This window comes from Chamaea fasciata, unplaced genomic scaffold (assembly GCF_029207755.1).
Source record: "Chamaea fasciata isolate MVZ Bird 193981 ecotype frontalis unplaced genomic scaffold, bChaFas1.0.hap1 SCAF_393, whole genome shotgun sequence".
NCBI lineage: Eukaryota > Metazoa > Chordata > Aves > Passeriformes > Sylviidae > Chamaea > Chamaea fasciata.
This window is the reverse complement of record NW_027094478.1, coordinates 16,240-21,380: the sequence shown is the minus strand read 5'-3', so window position 1 is coordinate 21,380 and position 5,141 is coordinate 16,240. Positions and strand designations below refer to the sequence as shown.

The window sequence follows — 5,141 nt, the reverse complement described above, 5'->3', positions numbered from 1 at the left end:
AAAGCCAGTCACTCTTCTTTGATTCCTGTAGCTTCTGAGAAGCTGCTGTTTGTCTGGAAAGGGATGGAGCAAGCTGTGGAACTTTGTGGGAGGGTATGTTTCTAAATCTAACTGCTAGTCATAAAGAGGTTTGTTTTTGTTATCTCTCCCCTCCTCCCCCTTTAGCTTCATTGTCCCTGCCTTAAATAGAAGCCCCTTGTATCTGCACTGATGTCAGATTTCACATTGCCTCGGTTTGTGTGGCACAATTTTTGTCCATTATTAGTACTACATGAAGCTCGTTCTGTTGTAAGGCTTAGGGGGAAATGGGAGATCTTGGCGAAGCCCCAGAAACCTCTTGGAATTTCCTTGAATTGAAACGACTCGTTTGTCTTTGGCCAAGGCTGCTGTTTGCATCTTGTTGGTTTGTTTAGAAATAAGAATGAGAAAGGAAGAACCAGTGTGAGTGTGAGTGGTAGTGTCTCTAGGTATGAGATTGTTGTGTTGCTTATGTTCTACCCTGCTTTCAGGAAGATGATGTGGAGCAGGTAGTGAAGAGGATGATGGCCCTGCAGACAGACATCGTGGACCTGCAGAGAAGCCCGCTAGGTCGTAAACAAGGAGGAACACTGGAGGATTTGTGAGTTGAACTGCCTTGAGCTTCAGATGCAGGAGTGTTTCTGGCTAAGCTTACTCACTAGAGGACAGTGAAAGGGCTGTTTCTTCCACCCAAATTGTGGGGGACTGGGAGCACTTTAACACTAAAGATGTTTTTTGACTCATCTGTCATTGTTCTGAAATGGCAGACAGGTATAGAAAAGATTTGAGTTCTCAAACTATTTGTTCCATGTTTTGGTTCTTTGGAAATCCTTTTCTTTCCTGCTTTTTTCTTCTAGAGAAGAACAAGCCAGAGAGCTGTACTGAAGACTCAGAGAGAAGCCAAGAGGTAAAAGATGCTTTAGCTCGAGGTCAGCTTGCTTTGTGTGTAACTTTGGAGGTGTAGTAACGATCATTGAGAAAACTAGCTGACTTCTAGGCCTGCCCAGACACTAGCAGCACATGGGCTCTCCTGGATTGCCTTTTCTCGAGAGGGAAGTCAGGGAGTCAGTTTCACACTAGGCCAGCCTTCCTTTCTTGGTGCTTTGTGAGCTGTTCTCGAAACTCCTCTGGAGCTCTTCTCAGAGCAGGCTGTTGCCACAAGCAACAACCAACCTTTCTGGGTAGAAAGGATGAAAGACACGACTGTTCCTTTGATCCAGTCCCAACTCTCCTTTTCAAGTTCTTTAAATTTTGAAGAAGGTGGCTAAAATTCAGTGTAATTCATCCCACTCAAACTTGCATATCCTGAACTTTGGCTGTTTCAGGATTAAAGCAGTAGTGGAAATGAGCCGCTAAGAATCTTCTCACTCTGTCCTATAAACCGACCTTTCTGTGTAATATTGGCTCTCATTCCAGATCAGAGGAGAGGCGGTGACAGCCAGGAAATAGTACGACTGCTTCTACAGGCAATCCAGACCTTTGAAAAAGAAGTTTGAGTCATTTATGCTCAGCTCAGGTGAGCTTTGCACATTTTATTCAGAGTTGAGAGAAGGTATTTTCTCTTCCAGCAAGAGAAGGTTTAAAACTCATTGCATATGGCTCTTGAGATCTTGCAGTGTTAACAGAAAATCATTAACTTCAGAACTGTTCTCCTACTGCAGTGGCCCATGTGTGATCTGATTAGTTTTTATTTTTTTAATAGTAAAACTGTAGTTTGCAAACAGAAGGCATTGGAATTGTTCCCCAGAGTGGAGAAAGTGATGAATCTGATGAGTGAAGATGAGGAAACAGTTGTTAGGCTTCAGGAGAAACGACAGAAAGAACTGTGGAACTTGCTGAAAATTGCTTGTGTAAGTAAAATAAGAACTCCCCTTTAACCTGAGAATATGGTTTGTAGCACAGGCTACTGAAACAATAGTAAATTGAGTGTATCCTATGGTTCTTTTCTTTCTTTTGAATCAGTATGAAAGCCAAGTTCCAGGTTGTCTCATATTCCCGGCTGCTGAAAACTAGTGGGAACAATTGCACTCTGAATATTCTGTGTTTTCTTCAGAGTAAAGTGCGTGGTCCTGTTACTGGCAGTCCAGAGAGCGTGAACACATCCCGTCTTGGTAGCTCAGGTCAACTGCTGCTGCAAGTCCCTTCTGGAACATTCAATTTATCAGAATCTGTAAGAAAAAGGTGAGGCAAAGTCTGGAGTTCTTTGGCTGCTAATGCCACCACTACAAAGCTAGGCTTCCTGCTTTGTGAAATAATGGCCCACAGGGTTTCTCATATTTTACACTTTGTGTTCAGCTTGCGTTGTCAGCAGCCTTAGTTTACTTGGTAGTTAAGACTTGCTGGGGCTTTCAGATCTTCCATATGAAAATTGGGTATCATGTATGGCTTCACTTCCCCCAGCCTCAGTAACAAAAGTGGTTTTTTGGTTTTCTTCCTTTAATCTGAGATGGTTGGGCTCACTTGGAAGTACACTGCCAGCAAGAACTGTTGAAGTATTGTCATGTAAGGTCACAGTAGCTGAGCTGTGTCATTGAGACTGCTGCATGCGTAGTTCCGGCTTGCTTAAATGAACTGGGTTACCACTTGGAATGAAAGACCTTGGTTTGTTTCTTTGCCTGTTGCCCCATCCTTAAGTTTATAGGCTACTCAGCTTTTCCTCTAGCAACAGTGGTTCCACCTAATAAGAACCCAGATCCATCTTGGAATACATTTCCTTTCCCCCATTTAGTAAATCAGGGGCTGCCACCAACTTTTCAAGTTGCAGTATGAATTACAAGCCTATGACCTGACTAACTTCAGTGTTCTGCAGCGTATCTGCCAGAAGTATTTCTTGATGACAGAGGCAGCATCTCTTTAAACTGCCACAGAAATTAATAGTGTAATAATTGCCCCTTTCAGTGAGGAGCTGCTGCTGGAATCTCGGAAACTTTGTAGCCAACTAGAAAATGTGATGCGTGACACAATGAAGGATCAAGAGCAGAGTTTCTTGGTAATGTATTCACTCTTCTGTAAATGGACTAAGGAAGTGCCTGGCTTCGAAGTTCTGAATGTGCAACTTTGCCACCACTAACACAGCTAAATGAAATCTGCATTTTACTCATGGCCAAGGGGGAGAGTAGGAGATGCACAGAGATAGGAAGCACCGGTTCCCTCATAATCTGCCGCCTGACTTACTCTGCTTGCCAAAACTGGGAGCCACATGCTGGGAACTTGCTGCGCTAAACAGTAAAGGATGGGGCAAAGCACTTGGCTGTTGTACAAAACTACTGCAAAACTGCACACAAATTTGGGATGAGCGGGTGTCAGGGATCCTTAATTTAACAATGCAGAATATTGAAGAGAGAGTAAAATACTGGAGAGTGCAAATAGGTTGTTTCCTTAACAGCAGTCACGTGGCTCATCATGAAATTGACCAACTTGTTCCCAGTAAATTTTTTATAACTCTTAGCACACTTTACCTTTATTTTAGAAAAAGCTCAACTGTAGCCTGGTGTTGAATTTCATTTATTCTTTCGGCTCTAGACTGGAGCTGGCTGCAGCTTCAGGTAGAAGAAACAAACAATCCAGAACAAACCCAGATGTAGAATCACTCTGGTTGCCTCTGAAGCCATGCTGCTTTGGGAAGCCAACTGTGAAAAGCTGCTGCCTCTGAGAAGGGAATATCAACTGCCTTCTACTGTCACCAGCTGCTTATGTGAATCATATGGCTTAGCTTTTAGTATCCACTTCTCAGACACTTTTTCACAAAGATACACTAGGGAATGCCTGTTCTAACTGCTTGGAGAATGTTCTTAATTGTGCCTTAAGACAGCAGATCTCTGTCCTGATACGTCTTCCCTTGGGCATCGCCTGTGGCTGTTTTGCTGCATTTTGGGCTTTCTAATGAACAATGGACAAGGTATACCCAGTCACTGGTAGATGTCACCTTCCTAATGAACTGTGAACTTAATTGCTTAACTTTGCTGATTTGCACTTTTTTTCTTTAAGTGTAATGGTTGTACTTACCTAATACTTGTTTCCTGTATGGGAACAAAATTATCTAAAACATGTAAACTTTTGGTTTGCTCTTGTTGATGCGCTCAATAACACTATAATGGAAAAAGCTGCTTTCACTGTGCAGGTCTCTAAAACGTGAGAGGTGTAAGAATGTTAGCCTAGAAACCAAAGAAGGAAATCTTCAGTGTACAGGTATCGTGTAACAAAGCATTTGCAGATTATCTATTAACCATGCTTAAAGTTGCATGAAAAGATGAAAAAAAGACCAAAAACCCCAGCTGGATGGAACCTTGGTGAGAGTCAACACACACCAACCTTGTGTTCTGACTGTGACCAATTTATTTCATTCTGTTCTAACCCCAAATTTCCACTACAACACAGAGACCTCCTTTTATAAAAGGCTGTGAAGTATAGGACATGCAAAATGCAATACAATAATGGGGAGAGGTTGGATTTTCTTTTGGTTTTTTTGGAACAGATTTAAAATACAGGAAACTGAAATGTGGCACAAACATCACAACTTCCATGCATGCCTTCAAGTGTCTTCCTTTGTTGTGCTGGCACACTCTGGACTTCAGCAGTGGGTAAAGTCATTCTTGGGCAGAGTAGAAAGTTCACACTTCTTCAAATTTTTGAGTAATATTAAGGCTGAAATGCACCGGGTACACTTTTCCTTCATCTTCCAGAGCACCACCAGTTGTTTTACTTAAAGCTGTGTTAGGCTTCCAGCTCAAATCCCAGCTCAATTTTGTGACCTCCAGCACTGAAATTCTTGCCATCAATCAAGCCCGAGAGGGTCAGCTTTACACCTACAAAAGCAAGTCACAAGAACCATCATGCACTGACATCCCAGTACAGTGCTCTTCCTCAGGTCCTTGACCTCACTAATGTGGCTTAGTTGCCACAGGAACTTGCATCCATAGACATCCTTTAGTTCTCTGAGTCTGCGTAGACTTCTAGCTCCTTTGTTCATCTAGTCTGTTCTTAAGATGACAGTGAATTAAACCATAGTGTAGTACTTAACACCATTTGCTGTTACCAGTGAGAACTGCGTACCAGGTCGAAGGGCATGAGTGTAACCAATTCCAATGAGGCTGGCATTGTTCACTTTAGCCTATAAGGAAGAA

General features: G+C 42.5%; 1 long non-coding RNA gene across 1 annotated transcript; it reads left to right on the top strand.

Annotated features, from left to right (window-relative positions):
- Window positions 1–2,028: 2,028 nt before the first annotated feature.
- On the top strand, window positions 2,029–4,538 carry LOC136305393 (uncharacterized). The gene is made up of 2 exons (XR_010725314.1): window positions 2,029–2,199; window positions 2,917–4,538. It is a non-coding gene; the product is annotated as an uncharacterized lncRNA (long non-coding RNA).
- The last annotated feature ends 603 nt before the right edge of the window (window positions 4,539–5,141 follow it).